Source organism: Schistocerca americana, chromosome 8, assembly GCF_021461395.2.
Source record: "Schistocerca americana isolate TAMUIC-IGC-003095 chromosome 8, iqSchAmer2.1, whole genome shotgun sequence".
Classification (NCBI taxonomy): domain Eukaryota; kingdom Metazoa; phylum Arthropoda; class Insecta; order Orthoptera; family Acrididae; genus Schistocerca; species Schistocerca americana.
In genome coordinates, this window is record NC_060126.1 from 336620518 (window position 1) to 336647594 (window position 27077).

Below are 27077 nucleotides of genomic sequence, written 5' to 3' on the forward strand. Positions count from 1 at the left end.
GCAATGTGTGATATATGGAATTTTGGTGAACGTTGCTTTATATACCGACTGGTCTCAGAGATTTCGGTTCAGACAGTTCATTACATCGTAGTAGCGACGAGTACCCAGAATAGTGTGTCGGGGAAGTTGCCGTAGCCCTACACTATGTTGTGCTTTAGAGTACTTAGAAATAAAATGTACTCAGCGGATCGTTACAGCCGCACTCCTATCACAGGTAGTGATCTATGCATCTTAATGTGTTCCACAACATATTCTGAAGCATTTCAGGAGTTATGCTTCGAATACCTTCCACAGTTCTTCAATGGTATTGCACCGTCGTTGAACCACAAAGTGCCGGCCGCGGTGGTCTAGTGGTTCTAGGCGCTCAGTCCGGAGCCGCGCGACTGCTACGGTCGCAGGTTCGAATCCTGCCTCGGGCATGGGTTTGTGTGATGTCCTTAGGTAAGTTAGGTTTAAGTAGTTCTAAGTTCTAGGGGACTGATGACCATAGATGTTAAGTCACATAGTGCTCAGAGCCATTTGAACCACAAAGTACTTCCACATTCCGTTTGATGGATTGCCATGCGTGGTAGAGTCCAGGTTGCCAGATAGCCATAACAATTGGGCTGGTGTAGTTGTTGCACTATGCACAATACAGCTGGCCGGCCGGAGTGGCCGTGCGGTTCTAGGCGCTGCAGTCTGGAACCGCGTGACCGCTACGGTCGCAGAGTCGATTCCTGCCTCGGGCATGGATGTGTGTGATGTCCTTAGGTTAGTTAGGTTTAAGTAGTTCTAAGTTATAGGGGACTGATGACCACAGATGTTAAGTCCCATAGTGCTCAGAGCCATTTGAACCATTTGAACAATACAGCGTCTTCTAAATTGTTCATCGAGGATCTCTAGAACTTGAATAGCACAGTTTGCTGCAGTTCTGTCTGCTACCACTCCACTTGTTTCGCTATTGCCTTCTCTTCGTGATGAGACATTAATAACGCTTGCTAAATGTTCACATTAGAATTTACAAATATGCACTCACAAAACTATAAATATTGATTAAGATAAGGCGCTTACTTCAAGTATTTCTGTTCAGTTAAATAATTCCGTTCAGTTCGTTTATAATTATGTTTTGGCCCAGATGAAATGTGAGAAAGTCATCCCTGAACGACACATAGTCTCCTTTCAGAGCTGTAGTATCGACTGAGAAATCGATATCTAATTGCGTTTTTTCATATGGAATTACACTAGGCCCAATACCTGCTGCTACAATCGTAATTCTAAAACAGATGAATACAACGGATTTACAGTTTTGAAATTCCGATAACTACCTCCGCAGTAATTACGAAATGTACAACTTAAGATTTTTGTTCTGTTTCGAACACGAAGCCGATTGTTGTGTTATGCGGAAAGACACGTTGTTACGGGGAACTGTTGCGTCAAGTTGATGTGGCGCTCAAACCAAGTAAGGATATACGTAAAGAAGGTTAATGAGCAAAATAGCGATATGAAAGGGGCACAGATGAAATGCATCGTTCATGCTGTCTGTGTGTTCACATATGTCGAGTGTTGCTTAGTTTGAAAAAATGAATACCTTTCACGAACTAAGAAATCCTAGACATTCTACTTCTTAGCGGAGAATGCAAGAGAAACACGAAGAAAACGGTTGAGGTTTAAACACAAAGCTATGTCGACGATGTCATACAAGAATGACAATTGAGCGAATTTAAAAAAAAAATTTCGTTAAGGGTCACTGGAATAGGGCTGCTACGCAGACGATGATGAGCGTATCTACATCGAACGGAGCGAATGAAACAATGTTCTGGCAGCTGTTGCTCACAGTGCATACGTTGGCTCCAGAGGTATTGCGCGTACCTCTGGAATAAGTCACACCAACGTTGCTCCCAAGCGATTTCCATATTTTTGGAGCCCTGAGAAAATATTCGTGGCCGTTGGTTTCCTTTGAACGAAGAGAGCCACACCTGGGCGTGCAATCTTGGTTCCGTATGCAACCCTTTCCCATGAAGATAAAATCAAATGGTTCAAATGGCTCTGAGCAATATGGGACTTAACATCTGATGTCATCAGTCCCCTAGAACGTATAAGTACTTAAACCCTACTAACCTAACGACATCACACACATCCATGCCCGAGGCAGGATTCGAACCTGCGAACGAAGCGGTCGCGCGGTTCCCGACCGAAGCACATAGAACCGCTCGGCCACAGCGGCCGGCTCCATGAAGGTATTGGTCGCCTTGGCTTACGGTATCAACAGCTGTGGAGATTGCTTTCGAAATAATAAATAGTTTGCTTACTGTTCAGGGTCCTGCACCTGAATTGATAAAAACGGATTCTTTGTAGGATCACTTTGATGTAAGTCTGTCTGACTTTGTATCCAACTGTTAAAAACCTTTTATCTGAGTTACAGGTTAACGTATCAATCAGGCCATTGGGGTCGTAAATCCAAACGCCCCCTCAGAGACGGTGTCACCAAACATGTGCTTCCTTTGGTCTCCTGTAGCCAAGCCAGAGATTTGTATTGGACACGGAAGGGTGGTAAGGATGAAGCGACTCGTGCCCTATCATCAACGCTATGACAAAGGTTGACAATTGTGTGTGAGGGGATGCTTGAAGTTGCGAGCACAACCGCCTGATTGGTTAAGAAAGTGGCGCAGCGTATCTAATTTCTTCATGATTATTTCTTAGCATCATCCATCCTGCAACATCCTTAGGTTTTCTAACTGTCTCATAGTTTAAATACCTGGCTATCGTAGTTAAAACTGTCTGCAAGAGAGAAAACTACGCCGCACATTTTCACAGTAACGTATTTACTTTCTCACGGTTTTGTTTTAATTGAGATCATCCACATTCTTGTTCAGGAAAATATAGCCGATGTCTCTTCATATTTTCGTTAAACTATCGTGTAAAAATCTGAAGTAAATCGATTAAGAACTTCTAGACTTTTTATTAACAACAGGGAAAGCATGCAGCCTGTCCGTCCGAACGTCTATTTGCCTATACTGTATAAATCTGAAGTGAACTTGTTGGTATTCTCGGTAACAACGTTTATACAGTGTGTCCCACCTAATCGTTTCACCGCCCATATCTCTCGAACCACAATAGGTACCGACATACGGCTTCCTCGCGTGTCAATGTACGGCAGGGACTCACGAAAGTAAATACTATGAGACACCCTAAATCGTGTGCAATTATTGGTTTCAACAGAAACTTATGTATTTTTTTCTTAAATGGATACCCAATATTATTCTATACGCCATCAATAACATGAGTAGTCGCAATAATAATGGCGTTGATTGTATCGCAAGACGTCAGTCACATCCCGAGAACTGGAACACGAAGTTGACGAGAAATGAAAGACAGGCGCCACAGTTGCACCGCTCGGGATGCAAGCATGATCTGGCCATTGCTCGTAGTCGCTATTTGATTTACGAGCTACAATGCGACAACCGCTATACTTGCATATTGTTATGTAAACTGTTAGTACGAGGACTGGGAAAGATACGCATGTCCAGTCACCCACCAAGAAAACAACGACACGATTTACTCGTATGTTCTTTATAGAACTTTTCGACAGTACTACACTGGACATAACGGTAACGGAATACCGATAAACACTGGCCAGACTAAACAAAATTAATAGCTGTCGAAGGGGAGCACGGAAACATGTTTGCCGCATGTACGTAGTTGTATATCAATTACGCAATGGTACAGTCATACTCATAAGTATCCGAAAGACCTGAATTGCATTTCGCCTGATTTGCATGCAACCAGCATAACGCAGCTGTCTAGCGGGTCCTCTAATCGCTACTTGGTACAGTCGTCTGACTATTGAAAATACACTCCTGGAAATTGAAATAAGAACACCGTGAATTCATTGTCCCAGGAAGGGGAAACTTTATTGACACATTCCTGGGGTCAGATACATCACATGATCACACTGACAGAACCACAGGCACATAGACACAGGCAACAGAGCATGCACAATGTCGGCACTAGTACAGTGTATATCCACCTTTCGCAGCAATGCAGGCTGCTATTCTCCCATGGAGACGATCGTAGAGATGCTGGATGTAGTCCTGTGGAACGGCTTGCCATGCCATTTCCACCTGGCGCCTCAGTTGGACCAGCGTTCGTGCTGGACGTGCAGACCGCGTGAGACGACGCTTCATCCAGTCCCAAACACGCTCAATGGGGACAGATCCGGAGATCTTGCTGGCCAGGGTAGTTGACTTACACCTTCTAGAGCACGTTGGGTGGCACGGGATACATGCGGACGTGCATTGTCCTGTTGGAACAGCAAGTTCCCTTGCCGGTCTAGGAATGGTAGAACGATGGGTTCGATGACGGTTTGGATGTACCGTGCACTATTCAGTGTCCCCTCGACGATCACCAGTGGTGTACGGCCAGTGTAGGAGATCGCTCCCCACACCATGATGCCGGGTGTTGGCCCTGTGTGCCTCGGTCGTATGCAGTCCTGATTGTGGCGCTCACCTGCACGGCGCCAAACACGCATACGACCATCATTGGCACCAAGGCAGAAGCGACTCTCATCGCTGAAGACGACACGTCTCCATTCGTCCCTCCATTCACGCCTGTCGCGACACCACTGGAGGCGGGCTGCACGATGTTGGGGCGTGAGTGGAAGACGGCCTAACGGTGTGCGGGACCGTAGCCCAGCTTCATGGAGACGGTTGCGAATGGTCCTCGCCGATACCCCAGGAGCAACAGTGTCCCTAATTTGCTGGGAAGTGGCGGTGCGGTCCCCTACGGCACTGCGTAGGATCCTACGGTCTTGGCGTGCATCCGTGCGTCGCTGCGGTCCGGTCCCAGGTCGACGGGCACGTGCACCTTCCGCCGACCACTGGCGACAACATCGATGTACTGTGGAGACCTCACGCCCCACGTGTTGAGCAGTTCGGCGGTACGTCCACCCGGCCTCCCACATGCCCACTATACGCCCTCGCTCAAAGTCCGTCAACTGCACATACGGTTCACGTCCACGCTGTCGCGGCATGCTACCAATTTTAAAGACTGCGATGGAGCTCCGTATGCCACGGCAAACTGGCTGACACTGACGGCGGCGGTGCACAAATGCTGCGCGGCTAGCGCCATTCGACGGCCAACACCGCGGTTCCTGGTGTGTCCGCTGTGCCGTGCGTGTGATCATTGCTTGTACAGCCCTCTCGCAGTGTCCGGAGCAAGTATGGTGGGTCTGACACACCGGTGTCAATGTGTTCTTTTTTCCATTTCCAGGAGTGTAGTTCCAACAAGTCACCACTAGAAAACACTGCTCTGTATCGCAGTAACTCATGATGTAAAGTAATACCACGATGCTAAAAATATCAGGGAACACCTTATCACAGATAAGACTGTACTTAAGGCTTGTAAGCTCACATTTATTACAATAAGTGACATACCTGAAATGTTACCACTCTCGTTATGACGTCAGATTGGTAATGCACGTAGTTAAGTTCGTCGTATTCGTGATTTCCTCTTCAAAGTAACATACAGTACTTATTATTCAAAACAAAATTACTTTAAAAATTACGTTATTCACTAGCAGTTAGTTTAGAATATGTATGAACTTCAAATGACACGACGAACCGTCTCGTTCTGCATATGGATTCAAACCCAGGTCAGGCAGACTAAGCAAAGATTTCGTGACTGACGCAAACTAACAGTCATTCCTGATTAGGCATAGAGAGAGTGATATACCTAGATTTTAGACAGTATCAGTTAGCAAATATCAACTTTAAATTACATAACGCAAACATTTTTAACGGATGCGAATTCCTCCCCAGCATCTCTTGTCCCTGTTAACGAACTACGAGAGATGTTAAACATTGATTTTTCACAAGAAACTTACTTGAAATGCCATGAGGTAATGCTTTGTGTTGGACAAGGATTCGAACCCAGAACCTAATCGGATTGATATCGAAGCACAATCAACTGTGACATATCGGATTTTCTCGGCAGTAGCTAGATGTTTTAACTGAAATGACGAGACGAAACATTAATATTTTCCTTCCCAGGACTCCAACCCGGCATCTATTGCCGTTATATTCTAGAGAAAACGAACGTTAAATATGGGTTTGTCGCACCAGCAGCGACATGTGAGCATGTTTGAACTAGGAATAATATGACGAAGAGTTCAGTGCTCACTGGGAATAGAGCCCCACACATATCGTTGTTAACTACACACAAAGAAACGTCAGCTACCGAATTTTTCCCCACCAGCCGCTCGGAATAACATCTTGAACTTACAGTGATCTCACAAATAGTTCTGTGTCCCACTGGGAGCCAAATACGTCAGATATCTTTAGTGTTGACTACGAATGAAGAAACATTAAAAATCAAAATTATTATCCACCAGCAGATAGGTGTTCTCATGCTAGAGATTGATAATACATAATGAAATCTTTAGTGCCGGGCCAGGATTCGAACCGATTCACATGTAATATGTGGAGATGTTGAGGAATCTGCAGTTCTGAACAAACAACAAATTGTAGCCGAGCTGTATTGCCTCGAAGGAATCAAATTCCGCGTTAATGGCGGTCTGAGTTGCATTCTCAGTTCAGATCCAATTTTATCGACGTACAGAAGCTCAGATAAAAGATGGAATAAGTGTCCTGTGACCTTACATAGCGTTTGTTTCGTCACTAGAAATAAATAACTAGTATAAGAAAGGTAACTGGTGATAGAGTTTCTACATGTCGCCACTCCAGACTTTATTGTGGTTCAACCTAACGTCTACTTGGCAGAGAAGGAATATCATCTTTAATGTGAATTTCAGACCACACTGCCATTATATCTTCTTCACTTGATGTAGTCAGAAGAGAATGGAATCTTTCTCTCCCTATCTAAAATCATCGACGGAAGTGGGAATCGAACCCAGACCATAGGTATAAGAACCTACCATCAGGCCAACAGACCAACAAACCCTCTTTTCTGTGACTCATTTTTCTATCGTAACGCCGTTGCGCCACACTGGATGAGAATTCTGACACACAGGCTCCCTGTAGTAAGTTGCAGCATGTTCAGTAAATTCATTTACTTGGTTCACCGAATCACCATGAACTAGCTGCCTCGGCTACCCAGTGTGTACAATCGACTATTTTGTAATCACCGAAATAAAATCACGTAACTGCCACCTACACAGAACTGCAAACAGTGTAGGATGCAGAAATTTAAATAGGAAGTGTTCCTTTGCACTTGAACGTTTCTATTGCGCTATCTGTTTGTCAAAAACGTCGTGCAGCGCAAAAGAATAGCTGTAACTGTTTCTCTGAGAAGTCTAGACCCGGCCATTTGCATTATCTCGCATCGCTTTGGTATGCAGAACTTCTGGAGGAATTGTTGTTCAGCTCTGGAGCTGTTGTAGCTATGTGTCAGCTAGTCACTCTTCTTTCGGCCGGTGAGCGGCGAGTACGTCTTGTTTACGTCCCGTCCGCAGAGTCGCGAGCGCGCGTAGTTTGTTTACTTCCTCGCCGCAGCTAATACTCGCGTCCGTAAACACTGAGTCGCCATGGCTCATTCGTACAGAAAAGCTACCATCAAGATCAGCTTCCAGCCCGACTATGCACGATCACGAGCCTTTGAAGTCGAACAATTCATCGGTGACGAAGTTCAAATACCAACACAGCACATCATCGGTATCCACCTATACATCACAAGCAGCGTCGTTTACGTCAAGATGGTCGATGACGAATTATGTCGCGCAGTTGTGAACAGATGCGCGAACACTCTTAAGTTCAAACACTCCGATGGTCACATCGGAGAGGTTACTGTTGACCATGCTGGACTAGGATTACGCACACTAAGAGTCTTCGAACTCCCTTTCGAAGTACCACCGGACGTCGTTACCTCAGCTTTCCGCCCTTATGGGACGGTAATTAGCCACGTGGCCGAAAAATGGAACACCTTCGAGAGGTACCAGGTCCTCAACGGTGTCCGACAAGTGAAAATTGAATTAAAGAGACATGTGTCATCCTACTTAGTCATAGGTGGGTGTCGAGCAATAGTAATGTACGACGGATCTGGTTGCGGCCAGGAGGGTCATGTGCGCTCGGCGTGTATTCAATGTTGGGTTACTCAAATTCCATTACATGACACGGCACCACCTCCTACGCTCACGGCCCTTCCCCTCAATTACGCAGAGGTGACACGATCGACCGTCATGACAGACGACAACCCCCCCGGAAGACAGGAAGCGTTAGAATGCCCACCTGTCGCCGGTCCTGGATTGACCAACACCATTACGGTGACTGCAGAGGTTGAAGAACGCCGCCCATCGACTCCACATGAAGATTCGGACGAGAGAATGGAACTCGACGCTAGGGTTGTACCGACCTCTGCCTTTGTACCTGAGGGGGATGCTATACGGGAACCACAAACTCTTTCGGACACAGAAACCCATGTCCTCAAACAAAGGTCACCGAGAAAACATAAAAAGCGACGTCGCCAACCCTCAGACGATTGCCTACAGCAGACTTCTCCAGTTGACGACCGTACGGCCGACGAAACTACGAGGAAAATGGATGACACGAGATCGCCCTCACCTGTCACTTTGTCTGATTTTGACAAACCCTATTCCGCTCTCTCGGGCAAACGGATGGCCAGCACAGCGCGCGCCGTTGGTACACAACCGGAAACAACTGCGGATTCACCCTTAGTCACTCAGCCCACAAGTGTTCTACCGCAGCCACCGTTAACTTACGGACCTTGGGCGGATGACATTGAAGACGATTCTACGGCCGCTGTGGTGGATGAGGAGAGGGGTCTCTCCTCCCACACCTCGGCCCCTCCCGAGTAGCAACAGATGACGATGCGGACGTGGCCAGCAGACCACTGGCCCCACCTTTTACGTCGACACTGACGGCGGCCCCCACCGCAGGAGACATATACAGACCTATCGCTTAACGACCATCAACATTAACACCATTCGGTCACGTACGAAGTTGTCGCTGCACCAAGACATGCTTAATGCAGCAGACGTTGACATTGTCTTTCTCCAAGAAGTCTTCGTCGCCGATTTCCCTGGTTTGTATGGTTATACGGCTCATGTGTCCCACGCCCCGCCAACTAACAGTGTAGTCGCAATTCTCCTCAGAGTGCCTCGAGGCGGCCGGAGTCCGATATCTCCCCGACGCTAGATGAATGGCCGTAACGGTGCAAGGCGTCCGGTTTATCAATATGTACGCCCCTTCCGGAACGAATCGCCGTCGTGACCGATCGCTCTTCGTTGCAGAAGGAACAGCACCGCTTTTTCAGGGCAGGCACCATGACTTGATATTAGGGGGCGATTTCAATTGCACCCAAGCACCTAAAGATCAGCTGCCACGCCATTCACCGTGCCCCTAACTTGGGACGCTCATCGGTGATCTTCAGCTGGTAGATACATGGGAACATGTCCGAGGAAATAAACCGGGATACACCCATTTCACGCGTCACTCGTCTAGTCGCATCGATAGCATTTACGTCTCCCGTTCTCTCGCGGCAACAGTGAGTGACGCGGAGGTGTGGCCAGTAGCCTTTTCTGATCCCGAGGCCTATATATGTGCCGTCATCCTTCGTCGCCAACGGGTGTGGCGCAGCCGACATCCCTGGAAATTAAACCTTGCTCATCTCGCTTCTCCGGATTGTCGACGCGCCATCGAAGACACGTGGAGTTTGTGCGTCCGCCGCCTCCCAACGTATCCTACGTCGATTAGTTGGTGGTTAACCTGCGCCAAGCCGGCCCTACGGCGAACCTTTATTACGTATGGTCGTGAGACTGCTGCTTGGAGGCGGCAGACCCTTGATTTTTATTTCACCGTCCTTCGCGAATACGCCTCCTGGCCACCCACACCGGAACGACAGTTGACAGTTCAGCGTGCGAAAGCACACATCGTAGCCCATATGCGCCGACACCTCGAAGGGACGATCGTCCGAGCGCGAACACAAGACAGACTCGCAACGGAACGACCCACCATGTACCACGTCATCCGAGAACGTACACTGCGAAGACGGGCGCTGATACATGCCATCACCACTGAGGACGGCCGTCATCACACCACACAACGCGATATTCCTGCAGCCTTCTTCGTCCATTACGCACGACTTTATTCTGCTCAATGTTTCGACCCGACGACGGTGACAGCAGTTTCACAACTGATTTACGGAATGGTCCCACAGGATTTACAAACTGAATTATTGAACGACATTGCGGAAGACGAAGTTATCGACGCCATCGGTAAAGGAGCGGCGAATAAGTCTCCTGGCCCCGACGGGCTCTCTGTGGAGTTTTATAGAGCTTTCCAGTATTTACTGGCTCCCAAGTTAACAGACATCTGTCGGAAGCTTATGTCCCCCGCGGTGCCGCTCCCTGCGACCTTCGTAGAAGGAATAATTATACCGGTTCACAAACCTAAAGTGGGGCTCGAATACAAGATTACCGCCCGCTAACACTCGTCAACTGCGACATGAAGATATTCACCAGACTACTAGCGAACCGTCTACGACCGACCCTACCTTACGTCATCTCGCCAGATCAGACTTCCCTAGGGGGTATGAACAACATCCACACACCACTGTGTCGATACCGTGACTTAATAGCCCTAGCCAGGGCACGCCGCATCCAGGAAGCGCTGACATCACTAGATTTTAGCCAAGCTTTTGATCGAGTGGATCACGCGTACCTAACGTCCGTTCTCCAGCGCATGCAGTACCCACAGCAATTCACAGACGTCGTGATGCGCCTCCTCCGAGGAGCGACTTCCAAAGTGCTCGTTAACGGGCGTCTCTCGCAGTCCCTCCCGATCTTCCGCTCTGTGCGTCAAGGCTGCCCCCTGTCGACGTTACTATATGCTCTGGCACTGGAACCGCTCCGCTGTGGCCTCCGTCAACGCCTTACCGGTCTTACCCTACGTGACGTCACATTTCGCTGTACAGCATATGCAGACGACCTGGTTCTCGTGTTCCGCAATCGCGACGATGTCAACAGAGCACTAGAATGGATTACCAAGTAGGTGTGGCTTCCGGCAGCTGTCTCAACGTCGCCAAATTGGTCGCCATGGCCATAGGAGACGGGTTGACCCCAGCGTGTGTCGAACCCCTACAGCTTCGTGGCACTATCAAATGTCTCGGAATAGAGTTTCACGACGACATACGGCGCACTGCGGCTCTTAACTATCGTCGCTTATTACAACAAATTCAGGTACAGATCTTCAACCTTCGTCTGCGGATCCTCGACATTCTCTAAAGGACACACTTCGTCAATGTTTACCTCGCATCGCGCCTTCCACACATAGCGCGTGTTCTTCGAATACCGTTACTGGGTTCAAATGGCTCTGAGCACTATGGGACTCAACTGCTGAGGTCATTAGTCCCCTAGAACTTAGAACTAGTTAAACCTAACTAACGTAAGGACATCACACACATCCATGCCCGAGGCAGGATTCGAACCTGCGACCGTAGCGGTTTCGCGGCTCCAGACTGCAGCGCCAGAGCCACGTGGCCACTTCGGCCGGCAATACCGTTACTGATGGCTCGACGTCTATTAGCGGCATTCGGAGCGTACGTCAGTACAGGCATGCTCTTAAAAGTCAGTTATGAGTCACTGACCCATCCCCGAGAAAGGGGAGGTCTTGGTCTAGTCCATGTCCACGACAGAGCTGTTGCCCTGTATGTCAGCTCACACATCAAGCTGTGGCGCCACCACCCGGAAAGTTTGACAGGTTTGCTGTTGGAGTCCTTAGCTCCGCCCTCCCTTATGCCCCCACTGACGACGCGAGACATACCCCCACCCTTCTACTACTTCGGGAACTTTTGCATTGAACACAGCTGTGTCCGTATCGCAGTACCACCGACGAAACAGGCGTCGGCGTGGGATATATATCATGTCCTACAGCAGAGGCGCCCACCAAACATCGTGGAGACCAAAAGCCCTCAGGTTAATTGGAAGGTTGTGTGGAAGGCGATTCACGCGGTTGCACTGGACACAGCCGTCCGATCCACATAGTACATCAGTCAGTGGTAAACAGATCACCCGATCACGACACCACAAGATAAACATGGCGGAATTGCCTCTCTGCGTAGACTGCGGGATACCAGACACGGACGAACACCGTCTCACATGTGGCGCGGCAGAAGACGTATGGCGCTTGGTGCGACAAATTTTGTCGTATTTTCTACGAGTGACTCCGGAACACATTACACCTCGGTTTCTACTATTTCCAAGACCAACGCTGTCACGTGGATCCGTGCGCATGCGGTACACTACTTATTTCACGATGGACCTGAAGATGTATTCGACCTTTGGAACTACCTACAAGAACGTCATTGCCAGCTCGTACGGAACCCAAAATACAGACAGTATTTTTCTAATTACTTAGGGAGTGCCCTACACGACCCTCCACGCAGCTGGATCATCAACAGGTAGGAGAAGGCACCCATTGAGTGAGCTGACAAGACTAAGTTCGATTCTCGATGGAATAACATGATATACGTGAAGACGTACCTGGATGTTGAAGCGTAAGGAGAGTAGTGACACACCCTTCTGCATCCTGTATGAAGCACTTTTTTTCGTTTTCCCCATATACATTTCCTCGGTTTGGGAACGTGCCGACATATTGTTTTCTTTACTCAGAGCACGATGCGGTGCTAGAAACATTTATTTTTGTTGTGGTATAAAGTAAAACCACATTAAGAAGGTATTAAAAACAGTAAATAAAAATAAATAAATAAATAATGATTCCCACGAAAGATTTCCCCTTCCCATCCCTGCTTCCGTGATTCCTTGACGGACGAGGGGGCCACTGTGAACAGGCCTCGGGTTACGACCCCTGATCACTCTGCCTTCCCCGCCCTCCCCCACCTTCACAAAAAAGTGGTAATCGTAAAAACAATACAGTCGCTGCTAATATTTTTTGTAAACCCCAATTCTGCTGTGTAAAAAAAATATATATGTAAAAAATGCTAGTAGCGTAATGGTAAGTGTCGTGCACCGTAGATAAGATGGCGCGAGTTCGAATACATTTACTACAAAATTTTTTTTAAAACGCAATTCTGCTGTGTACTGAAGTTACCAATCTAATGGAACTTTGAACATCATTCCGTTCACTTCTCAACCCAAAATAGTCGCATGTGGAAAAAGATCTAACTTCTGTGACATTTTGTTCTTTTCAGGTTTAATAGACAGCCAGGCAGCAGATGTATCTCGAAGCTTTTATATTATGTGTGGGGAGAACGCATCGTGCCCAAATACGTCAGAAAAGTATTTTCTACATTAGGAGTCTACATTCCGTATGCATTGTATACACTCAGAAATTACTGTTATAGTGTACTTATGGAGCCTAATGAGTGATTTGGGTGGTTTCGGGTGATAAAGAGCGCTGGCAAACAGTCTTCGCTACATTAGGTTACTTAAACTGGTGTCACTCTGAGCTAGAGTTTATGGTCAGCGACTAAGTGTAAGGTCAATGAGTCGGATACGAGTTTTGCAACTGTGTAATACTTTCCTTCATTATAGAAGCGAATATTAAATTCGAACTAATATTGCGAAAATTTTCTGTTTGGATAGCTTAGAATGAAAATCTTTCTGTTCATTTCAAAGGAAAACAACTGATTTTCTAAAACATTTTCTGTCATACACAACACTCGACCAAATCATATGGAAGAACTGACATGGACGTATATCGGAAGGCAGTAAGATCTCTTGCCTTTTGGTTTGGCAGTATTCGACAGCCATTTCTATGCGCAAGTAAATGAAGAAAGGCAGCGCGTTTTTGTTATCAAGAAGCGTCTTCATCAATTACTTTAGTTTTAATGTAATCTACGAGTAACTGCTGATGTCTGATATTAACATGAAAAGGATTCCGTAGACAGGGAATGAACCTGTTCTTGGGAAACTACTTCTATATTGACCAAAAGACATTAAATGATCTTAAGGCACGCGTGTTCCAGCAGTGGTATGAATAAAATAATAGTAATAATCGAATTATCCGGTAACTTCACACTTCACAGTGGATTTTCTCGAACTAAGAAATTTGCTCAATTTGTGAAAATTCAAAATGGCTTTACTTCGACCCTATGATGCCTAGAAGAGTCTTTACATCCTGCTGACATGAGAATATCATAATTTCCGCGTTAGAAGCTTACTTATACCTAACAATTTAATAGACTCGCATTTTATCCACCGTGACTAATTTTGTAAGCTAAGCACATAGCACATCATCCGTTTCAGCACACTCTTCAGGCTGGGAAATGTGGCCTCAATGGTCTGGTGGAACGAATTATTACAGGTGCACTGAGCGGGTTCAGGAATTTACTTTTAGGAGGCAGAGACAGATTTATTTTACCTCTGGTAACCTCAAGAGAAAGACGTTATGATCCACAATCCGCATTAAACATCACTTTCCTTCATTACCAACTGGACAGAGCCGGTTTACGTTGGGAAATGACATAGCGGAAGTCATGGTTCAAAATGGTTCAAATGGCTCTGAGCACTATGGGAGTTAACAGCTTTGGTCATCAGTCCCCTAGAACTTAGAACTACGTAAACCTAACTAACCTAAGGACATCACACACATCCATGCCCGAGGCAGGAATCGAACCTGCGACCGTAGCAGTCGCGCAGTTCCGGACTGAGCGCCTAGAACCGCTAGACCACCGCGGCCGGTCCTTATTTTAGATTCAAACACATAGCAGCTCGTAAGAAAAACCGATACGTAACATTTGATTTTCCTTAGGTAACAATCCGATTACGTGTTGGGTTCGTATCTCCGTCACAGAACTTCACATCTTGCACTTCATCTTTAAATGCATGCACACTTTGTTACTTCAGAATGGAGGTATATCAGACATCTTTCGTGGTTAGCTAACAGGGACGAAAGGGTCTTGATAGGGGTCCCGGTTTATTACTAAAACTGTCGTCTTTTATTTTCAAGTTTAGATTTGGTTACTCGTATTGGCAAAAATTTCGGTAATTCATAACTCTTCATGGCCAGTCATCAATATGATGTGATTAGATTAGATTAATTCTTGTTCCATAGATCATGAATACGACATTTCGTAATGATATGGAACGTGTCATTTTAAATGAAATGATTTTTTACATACCATGATTCAATTTCTTTACAACAATTTTTACACACTCTCTCTATCTCTCTCATTCTTTTTATTTCTCTCCCTCTCCCTCTCTCCCGCCCCCCCCCCCCCCCACTCTCTCTCTCTCTCTCTCTCTCTCTCTCTCTCTCTCTGTCTCTCTCTCTCTCTCCCTGTCTCTCTCTCTCTCTCCCTGTCTCTCTCTCTCTCTCTCTCTCCCTGTCTCTCTCTCTCTCTCCCTGTCTCTCTCTCTCTCTCTCCCTGTCTCTCTCTCTCTCCCTGTCTCTCTCTCTCTCTCCCTGTCTCTCTCTCTCTCTCCCTGTCTCTCTCTCTCTCTCCCTGTCTCTCTCTCTCTCTCTCCCTGTCTCTCTCTCTCTCTCTCCCTGTCTCTCTCTCTCTCTCTCCCTGTCTCTCTCTCTCTCTCTCCCTGTCTCTCTCTCTCTCTCTCCCTGTCTCTCTCTCTCTCTCTCCCTGTCTCTCTCTCTCTCTCTCCCTGTCTCTCTCTCTCTCTCTCCCTGTCTCTCTCTCTCTCTCTCCCTGTCTCTCTCTCTCTCTCTCCCTGTCTCTCTCTCTCTCTCTCCCTGTCTCTCTCTCTCTCTCTCCCTGTCTCTCTCTCTCTCTCTCCCTGTCTCTCTCTCTCTCTCTCCCTGTCTCTCTCTCTCTCTCTCCCTGTCTCTCTCTCTCTCTCCCTGTCTCTCTCTCCCTGTCTCTCTCTCCCTGTCTCTCTCTCTCTCTCCCTGTCTGTCTCTCTCTCTCCCTGTCTGTCTCTCTCTCTCCCTGTCTGTCTCTCTCTCTCCCTGTCTGTCTCTCTCTCTCCCTGTCTGTCTCTCTCTCTCCCTGTCTGTCTCTCTCTCTCCCTGTCTGTCTCTCTCTCTCCCTGTCTGTCTCTCTCTCTCCCTGTCTGTCTCTCTCTCTCCCTGTCTGTCTCTCTCTCTCCCTGTCTGTCTCTCTCTCTCCCTGTCTGTCTCTCTCTCTCCCTGTCTGTGTCTCTCTCTCTCCCTGTCTGTGTCTCTCTCTCTCCCTGTCTGTGTCTCTCTCTCTCCCTGTCTGTCTCTCTCTCTCCCTGTCTGTCTCTCTCTCTCCCTGTCTGTCTCTCTCTCTCCCTGTCTGTCTCTCTCTCTCCCTGTCTGTCTCTCTCTCTCCCTGTCTGTCTCTCTCTCTCCCTGTCTGTCTCTCTCTCTCCCTGTCTGTCTGTCTGTCTCTCTCTCTCTCTCTCTCTCCCTGTCTGTCTGTCTGTCTGTCTCTCTCTCTCTCTCTCTCTCACACACACACACACACACACACACACACACACACACACACACACATATTTTTTTTTTTATTTGTTTGTTGTGCTCGAATATCGGCGAGGCACGAAAACGCCTGTGAATGAGTTTCTTAGTTTTGAGTTGACTTGCGAAAGAAATGTAAAAACAACTATGAGAGTTACTGATTTATGATGCTTAGTTTGCAGTCAATTCTGAGTATTTTTAGTAACTACGCTCCAGTCCCTAAACCTAGTTACAGAAATGCGAATCAGTCGCATTACGTATTCCAGGCCGTAGAAGCTGCGACTTGGAGACACCAGCTATGGTCACTTCCCAGCCCGTTGTAAGATCACATCGGTTCCTGTTCTTCCTGCTGGTACTGTAACTGAGATTTGGCAAAAAGGCAACGTATGTTTGGCAACTCTGTGATCGGCAAGTTACTTCCTTGTATGCACGGAACTAAGCCTCAAAGTTCACTTAATTTTACCTGTCATTTCCATAGAATAATCTCAGTTATTATCGCTTGAGGTGTAACAAAAGATCGTAAACTTACGGCTTTCAGCACAGAAAAGTCGTTGCAGGTGGAAATCGCAACTCCTTTAAATAGCGGCTTATGAGTTCTAGCCACTATTGGCCTCGTAGGAGGAAGCTCACACACATACTGTTCGCCAGCTCTGTGGTAACATGCTGACCTGTGAAAAAGCGTCTGTTATTGTTCGCAGTTCCAGTCTCATTGACTTCTACGTTTTTTACCCCTTCTGTGAAAGAGCTACAAGCAGTCAGATCATACATCGATAAGAAAATGGCAAGAAAATACTTTCGGCTCATTGTCCAATGGTGAAAAACTTACAATGCTGCACAACAGGTAACGCCTCTTTCCGCGGCTGACAAGCAAATTTTGGTTTTCTAGAAATACATAACTATATTTATGCAATGCCACATTTGCATACCTCTTGAGTATGACACAGCATACCACTTAAACACAGACCCAATCAAAATCTAAGTGAGTAGTATTTTACTAATTCGTGTCGATAGAGGCATGCTTGTGTACAGATACTCAGTTTTATTAAAACAGACTTTCGTCGTATGGTTATCGTAGGTAGTTTTATTTCATTTCTTATAATACAGTGCACAGTTTTCGTAAGGTTTCCTTTGGCGTTGTTGAAACAATAGTAAACATGAGAGCGAATTAAATCATCAACGATATATGCGAATTCTCTGATGTTATCTATAACAGTCTGACGATGCACATGTAGTTTATTGATTACATGCATGTAGAAAACTTTTTCTGAGTTAAAGCTGTCAAATAATGTTTGAAGGAGAATAAAATGCCACTACCACACGGCAGATAATGTAGGAAAAACTTTTCTGACGTATTTGGGCACGATGCGTTCTCCCCATACATAATATAAAAGCTTCGAGTTGCATCTGCTGCCTGGCTGTCTATTAAACCTGAAAAGAACAAAATGTCACAGAAGTTAGATCTTTTTTCACATGCGACTATTTTGGGTTGAGAATTGAAGGGAATTATGTTCATAGTTCCATTAGATTGGCAACTTCAGCAGGCAGCAGAATTTCGTTTTTAAAAACTTTAGTAGTAAATGTGTTCGAACTCGCGCCATCTTATCTATGGTGCACGACACTTACCATTGCGCTACTAGCTGCCAGTGTTTGCACTTCTATTGCAGCTCATGCAGCGGTAATGTGGGCTTCCATGTTGGCCGTCGTTGTTGAGGCGTGCTGATACACCACATCCTTCACATGTCCTCAGAGATGGAAGTCCATAGAGATGTGGTCCAGCGTGCTTGATCCCTGAATCGACGTGGGACTTGCTGCTTTAACGCCTGTCGTGCCACCATGGCAGCGCAGGGGATCCATCATGTTAAAACCCCATTATTTGACGCAAATGAAGGGGTAAGTCATTCTTCAATCCAGGAACCGCTCGTTCTGTCGCCCATTAAGAGTGTCGTCAAGGTGTGGGCCAATGATTTGGTGTCCTACAAGACCATACCATGCACTGACGCTGCACTGATCATGTCCAACCCGGCGAATCCAGTATGGGCTTTCTGGTGACCACTACTGCAGATTGCGTAAATTGACGTTCCCGTGGTTTACAAACGTGGTCTCATCGGTAAACAGTACCCTACTCATGAATTCATGGCCTTGCCACAGAACCCACTGACGGTATTCCAGACAATTGTGAACGTCTTTGCCATGGAGGCCTTGATGTAGCGCCACGTGACATGGGTGGTATCTATGCTTGTGCAGAACACGCATCACACTTTTTCGACGGATTCCCATCTGTTTCATCATTTCACGAATACTTGTGTGATGGTATATTGCAGAACTACATCTGCTACTTCATGTCCTACTCCTCTGCTCAGGATCCGCGTTCGTGGAGACAACCGCCCTGTCGCGGGAAGCTTTCTAACAATACTCATGAAGATAGGGTCGGTTGGATGTCTATCAGGGTATCGCTGGACAATATACCTGTGTCTCACACGCGCCATTTCTGTGGCGTTCTCTGTGCTTTAATATCATGTTAACCATTTAATCATTTGCGAATATCATGTCGAATGCTTAGGACGGATAGACAAGTAAATTAATATCACGATTACAATAGTGACAACACCAATTGCAGTGTATAGTGCACCGGTGGACTGTACCTGTACGTACTTCCCATACAGATAAACCTGGTTCGTAGTGCGCCGTTCCCACGAACAGCGCCGATTGCGGTCGTGTCATGTGCATAATTGCAGAGATGAAGGGTTGTCCTGGCTGGAATAACGGGGAGACGTACACTAGCCGGTACTGTTCCGTAGGCTATAAGTAGGTAAGTACAACACGCACGACCCACACCATTATGCACATTGTTTGTCGCAGGAATCTCTACTGTTACTTCCGCCCGTGCGATAACAGAGGAAATAACAATACGTACGTCAATTCATCGCGATTACTAGCAACGGGCTGGTCACGCTTACATCGCGGGAAGTGCAATTGCGGCGCGGTTCGTTCATTTCACACGTCAACTTCGCGCTCCAATTATATTGCGATACAACCAATGCCATTATTATTGTAATTTCTCATGTTATTGATTGCGTATATCGGATGTCCATAAAAAACGTAAGTTTATGCTGAAACCACTATTTGCACATGATTTAGATTACTCATAGTATTCACTTTCGTGAGCTCCTGCCGCGCATTAACACCCGTGAAAGCGGTTTGTCAATATCTATTGTGTTTGCAGAGATACTGGTAGTGAAAAGCTTAGATGGGACACCCTGAATATATAGGATGTTTCAAGATTACACCGACAGACTTCGAGCGGGTGAAGGTGTCTTCAGGAACAAAATGAGGATAGGAACTTGGGAACGAAAATGTCAACCAAAGAGGCTACGGAGCTTCAAGTTGCTGGTGCCTGCGCCTGAATAAGTGTGTATATATAGGGTGATTCCGTGTTGATGTTACAAACTTTCAGGGATAATGAAGGTAAAATGTATCAATTTCACGTAAGATACCTGGTACAAACACGGACGATGTTAAAGTTATAAGTGAAAATCGTTCTCATACCTCTGACAGTAGCGTACGGGTTGTAGTTAAGCATAACATTTGGGTTGCATTCATGAAGTATTGATACAATCAATCCACCTTAAACAGGAAAAAGCGAACTACTGTTGCTGCTGAGACTGAAGAGTAGGCGACTTTCAGAGGTGGTAATATGGACCAAGATAAGAGAAAGATGTCCAGTAGATTTTGGCTCAAAAAATGCGTACCTGAAGAATTATAAGCACCTGTTCATCTTCTCTTCTGAGAAAAGCATCGCCTCATTTCAACAAATGCTCACTGGTGTTAAGGTATGCATTTGAGAACCCATGATTACTAGACACTTCTTTCTTGTTTGTTCTTTTACCTAACAGCCTTTGTAACTGCAATACCAGTACATGTAATCCACTGTCGGAGGTTTTGCAACGATTTTCCCCAGTTACTTTCAAGTCATTCACTTTTCCTGCCCATGGTCCCTTGTTTCAAATTGATGCATATATCTTTCTCCATCACCCCTAAAAATTTGTGACACGGAATTACCCTGTACATAAATAGGCTCTGTAGCATCGTCCCTGTAAGTTTGTAGCACCATCATGGAATCACCCTGTATATCCAAAAGCTCTGTAGCGTCGTTGGATAACGATTCCGAACACAGTTTCATATCCTCATTTAATTCCTCAATACACTTTCTAGCTCCCCTCAAAATTTGTGATATTCACCGTTTGTTTTGCGTCAGGCGTTTGTTTTCGTGTGAGTTGTCAGTTAGAAACGTAGAACTCGTTAGTTGGTCAGCAACTCCTATTCATGGAGCAGCACTTCAGAGCCCAGCATTTTGTTTGCTGGTTCCACATAGTTCCTCCGACTTCAGTATGGATAGTGACAGCTTTGTTCACGTGTGAGCTGAATTGTTGAGCCTTCACTCCCAGCCCCAGGTGGTGCTGACCTCAATCACACATCTTGACCCTTTTGCCAGTCAGCATTGCTGTGAGGAGCTGGACGTGGGGATGCAAGGTTTGTCCAGTATGTCCGTCGCGTTCCCCAAATGGTCCGCTAGTGTAAGCGCCCCAGGTACTGCCCTCATTGAGGTTGGACTGTTACCTATGGTCGGGCATAGCAAGCATGGTCAAGGTATGGCTGGCACCGAAAGACTTTCCAGTGAGCCGAACGAAGGGCCTCCTCAGTTCGGTTGACATACAGGTTTCAGGCGCTGTATGTGACTGACAAATATCCTGAAGCAATGCAGTCGCTGGCTCTATTCCAGAGCAAATCTCTCAGCTCGCAAGACCTGTGCATTCAGAAAGAGTAGCTTTACTGGTGTTTGGGTGCTCCGTTGTCAGGTCCATAAGGGGGTCCCTTAGGGAATTGGCTGCCAAGGAGGGGAAGAAAGCTAGTGTACACTCCGTGTGCATACTGAAATGAGTCATTCCCGAGTGCTTCTGCGTACCATGAAAGGCACAGATTGCAGCCAATTGCAGGTGGTGGCTCATGTCTGTACTAGCAACGTATATCGCTTTGGACTAGAAGGGATTCTCTCTGGTTTCGAGCAGACAGCTCACCATCTGTAGCACCGTAGACAGCACCGATTGTGGACCTTTGGTACAGAGCCGAGTGGAGGGTCTGAATCAGAGACTCAGTCGCTTCTGTGTTGGTTGCAGATATCTTGACTTGTGCTGCAGGATGTTGGTGTTTCAAGCTCTACTTAACAGTTCAGGTTTCCACTACATGCAGAAGGCAGCTACACAAGTAGTGGGGGCTGTGTGGAATATATTGGGTGGCGTTTAGGTTAGTGGCTCTCGGAAAGTGTAAAAAGGACTTCAGCTTCAAAGGGTCAAGAGCGAACACAGGAAGAGGGTACACATAGGAGAAATCAATATTGTAGTGTAAATTAACATAGATATGTTGGGAAAGAACCAGAACTCCAAGTGCTAATACGAAGTACTGGAGCTCAAATCGTTGTAGGTATGGAAAGGTGGCTACAGCCGGAGATAACTTCAGTTGCAATTCTTATAAACGATAGATTAAACGCAAATGGCGAGGCTGTTAGAAGTAGTTTATCTTGCAGCAAAATTGAAGGAGATACTTTCTGTGAGTTAGTACGGGTAGAAGCTACACATTGGTTCATTTTACCAGCTTCCTCCTCCCCCCCCCCCCCCCCCCCCCCAAACACACACGTACCCCGCTAACATGACAGTTTCGTCACAAATAGGTATACCACTCATACAATTGTAGCTGGTGATGACTTCAGCCTTCCATCGATTCGTTTGCCAAAATAATAGTCAAAGCCAGTGGCAAGTATAAAACATTGTCGGATATTTAATTTGCTACCATTTCGGAAAATAATCTTGAGCAGTCAGTTTAGAAACCCATTTGGAGTATAAATACTTGAGAAGACTTGCTTCACCTCTTATCCTGAGTAAACAGAGAGCATCATGACAGACACAAGGCTTAGTGACCACAATATCGTTACAACGACACTGAGCTCTGCAAAATCCAAATCGACCGAAAGTAAAAGCAAAATAAATCTGTTTAAAAAACCAGATGAAAATTCGCTCGATGCCTTCCTCAGGGACAGTCGGTGTCATTTTGAAGCAGCTTTTATGTTAAGCTAATGTCCGTCCAAACTTTTATTAGAGCATCGTGTAAGTATTTTGAGTAATTTGTTCTATAACTTTTCAAGATTTCTGCTAACAACCTGTCCTCTTTATGTAGTATATAAAAGGCGCAACAGGTGTCAGTGCTACCTTAATACGTGCATACACCAGTATGTTAATTTTTTTTTTCTCTGCGCCTAACAGTCTCCCCACGAACACGTCACCAATTTTATGAACAGATGTTTCCTGCACTCTCCTACTACACTACTAAGTGGACGACGCCTGTCAGCATGTATAACCCGATTTGTGTCCACACACTCACACTTATACTGCCCAGGGGAAAATAAACATTAATGGCCTGCTTTAGCCACATGTACTTGGAGTTACGTACAGGCTACGTCTGTCGGAGCATTTTCTAGAATGGTTCAAATGGCTCTGAGCAATATGCGACTTAACATCTATAGTCATCAGTGCCCTAGAACTTAGAACTACTTAAACCTAACTAACCTAAGGACATCACACAACACCCAGTCATGACGAGGCAGAGAAAATCCCTGACCCCGCCGGGCATCGAACCCGGGAACCCGGGCGCGGGAAGCGAGAACGCTACCGCACGACCATGAGCTGCAGACTAAACTTTTCTAAAGTATCATGTAAAAATATGAAGAAAATTGATCAAGAATTTCTCGAGATTCTTGCTAACTTCCTTTTCTGTTATTATGGTATATATATTCATTTATATACCACAAATATTCTTAAAACATAGCCTATTTTAATCCGAAAGTTTATTAGATTGTCATGTAAAATCTTGGAGCAAATTGCTGAAGACCTCCTGGAGTATTTGCTAACAACTTTCAACAACTATTTGTCATTATAAAGTGATATGGTCATACGTAAATAATCATCAATCAGCTGTAAAAAGGAAATTTAATTTCTTAATTGATTTCAGGCACTTAGTGCCGTTTATCAGAAGATTGTACCAATCGCATTATTTGCGAGTGACAACAATAAGATCCTTGCGGCACATTGCTGTTGCCATGTGGTTCGACCACAGCAAAATGCTGCATGCATCTTATTGTTGGCACTCGCAAATAATTCGATTGACATGGCCTTCTGAAGAAAGACACTAAGTGTCTGAAACAGTGTAAGAAATTAGATTCCAATTATGCAACTGTTTGCTAATTATTTCGATATATATAGGGTCACGACAAAGTTACTGGACATTTGATTAAAAGAAGACGAAAGTGACAGCATGACGTAGTACAGCAGGAAGTTTTAACCCGTTAAGTTTTTAGTACCAAATAGCGATAATTACACCTTGTCAGGTTGGTATACAATCCAATCACAAACAAAACAAACACATTATTGTTGAAATCCTGATATTGTGAGACGTGTTTATAGCTGTGGTTTTCTGAAGTGTCACGATATTAACGAAAGATGAAAGGATTTTCGCGTTAAAACATTTTATAAAAGAGATGCTACTGCAGTTGTTCATGAATGGGGAAGATATCTTAGATCAAAACCACCGTCTACACAAACAGTGTACGGCACACGAGATAGAATGTTTATGGGTGCACCAATATTTGGCCGTCCAACAACATTTACGGCTGTAGAAAATTGATTACGAGTATATTTAGCAGTGACCAAGAGGCTGCGAATATCAGCCAGACGATTACGAACTGAGCTAGATCAATCAGAAAGGTCATTGCAAAGTATGTTACGCAAACAGAAATTTAGAGCTTGCATTCCACGTTTACGACATGGGTTGCATGGTATTGTGTATTAAACCGGGGACCGAGAAACGACGGAGAGGCTTCGTCCCGCCGTAGCCCTCAGTAGTTCACAAACCCACAGCAGGCCACAGCAATGCACACCCCACAGACGCCCCATACCGAACCCAGGTTTAACGAGATGGGTTACTCGAAGAGGATCCAGATCGACGTCTTCAGTTTTGTGAGGTGATGGTTGACCAACGGAGACATGATTCTAACGTATTCAATAAAGCTTTGTGGTCTGACGAGGCCGATTTCAAGTTAAGCGGTCAAGTTAATACACGTAACTGCAATTACTGATATAGTGATTATCAAAATCTGTTATTAGAAGAGCCACTAAATCCACCTGGTGTTGGCTTTTGGGGAAGGGGAGGGGCAATATCACCATTTGGAGCACTTGGACCATATTGTTTTTAATGAACAGTGACAGGAGATAACTATTTTCGTACGCTTCAGAGTTACTTGGTACCAGGACTTACGACGTGTGCTGAAAACTTTCAAGGAACTTATTTTCAACACCATGGTGCTCCACCACATTATGCCACTGTTGTCCACGATTATCTAAACTAAACTTTCCAAAGAAAAGTGACTGGTCGAAAGGGCAGATATTGACAAGCCTCCACGTTCACCAGATATCACGCCAACGGAATTTTCCTGCAGAGTTTCGTAAAGGATTCAATTGATGAACTAAAAGATTACAAACACGTTGCATTTCAAGATTTAGAAAGTGATATCGCACTACGCCGAAGAATACGTAACTGTGTTCCAAATGGACTTTAAAGATATATTCATTAATACAAAAAAAATATCAATTTTTTTTGTATTTATAATGAAACAAATTAAGTCTTGTTTTAAAAAATTTTCAATTGGCTCTGAGCACTATTGGACTTAACAGCTGTGGTCATCAGTCCCCTAGAATTTAGAACTACTTAAACCTAACCAACCTAAGGACATCACAGACATCCATGCCCGAGGCAGGATTCGAACCTGCGACCGTAGCGGTCACGTGGTTCCACACTGAAGCGCCTAGAACCGCACGGCCAAACCGGACGGCTCTTTTGTTTAAATCAGTGCCCAGTGTCCAGCTACTTTTGAACCACCGTGTGTAACTACATTTGCTGATGACGTTTAAAATACTAGTATAGATTTTAAATGTATATATTTAGATACCGAAGATATTTTTAAAAAATGTAATCTGTATCGTTTAAAATTCGGAAGCGAGTCGGTCATTAACTTTTGATATTTTTACTAAAAGTATTTATGCTTTATATAGCACATAGCACATAGCACATAGCACATAGCCTATGTCTCTTCGGACGCGACAGTGGTTTGTACAAATTTAAAGCAAATAGGTCAAGAATTTTTCGAGATTTTTTGGCAATAAATTTAAACAAGACCTTGTTTTTAAATAATAGTGCAGGTAAGATGAGGAGGCTCAATGATACAGGTTATGTGGTAGCAGCACAGACCAGCAGAAGAGTTCTGTTACATTTAGTACACTAAGCTGTTTCAGAGTAAGATGAACGTTCTCCTAACATCGAGAGGATAAATGTTTCTCTTTGTGTGTTTCCTAACTTTTCCGTTGTATCAATGCAAATGAATTCTGTGTTAGATTACATGCAGTAACTTTCCGTTACACTGTTGTTCCTTTTAGTCCAAAGATTAGATGAGGTTCCCCACGCTCGCCTATCTTTTATTAATTGAAGACAAAGTCTGTAAACGATGTCGCGATCATATCGTGGCACTTTGTTTGTAAACGTTATATATTTTGCTTCAGCTAACTAGAATTGATTGGCTACACCACTGTTTTTTGTTTGTAAGAGATCTGAAGATGGCAATAGCCGAAACCTGTACGAGTGCATTTCAAAATATTTGTGTGATCAAGACGGAGCTTTAATAATAAAGTGCTCGTCCATCCCGTGCAAGCCCCTGCATAACTACGGCAACGTACACCAAAGACTTGGCCTTCATCTCCAATTTTTTCTCCTCCCTTACCCTGCTACTTTCTCTCCTCCCCACTTCCCCAACCCCACGACACGCACACAACACACATACACATACACATACACATACACATCCTCACACACACACACACACACACACACACACACACACACACACACACACACACGCGCGCGCACACACACACACACACACACACACACACACACACACTTCGTCCATTACCAGATTGACTATTCGGTACGTGTTTCATACATAATCCACGAAAGAAGGCACAGTTTCTATAAGACACAGACTGTAGGTACTAGGATTTGGTTATAAATTTTCTTGGACGGTTTATTCATAACACTGTTTCTGATAATGGGAAAGGCTAGATAAAAACCACCTCCCAGAGAGTATTTCATTTAAACCACCTGGAGCCTGTAGGCGATAGGGTAACAATGTCGCGTGCAGTTCGTGTCTGTATTTACGGGCGTGGTTTATTTCTGCCGTTCCGTCACAACTAACAACGCAAAGCTCCCTCATACAAGCTCGGGTATGTGAAATGTTTTTGGAAACACCACAATCGTCTTCCTAGAGTGAATCAGGGTGAGAGTTAATTGCACAATCATAAACAACCGCAATCGCCAATGAGGCTATTCCGCAAATCGCCATTTTGAAAGTTGTCGTAGTGTTATCTTATGAAGTATAGATCGTCAATAGAGAACGAATAACGGTTACATTTCTCCGAAGCATAACAGATGTCTGGAACTCACTCCTCAGGAAGGAACTAAATTTTAGTAAAAGACGCAGAAATATTTTCATCTAACATAATTTAACAGTGGGAATCTTCTTACAACAGATGATACAAGCTTCATTTATTACTGTATTTTCTTAGAAATAGATGC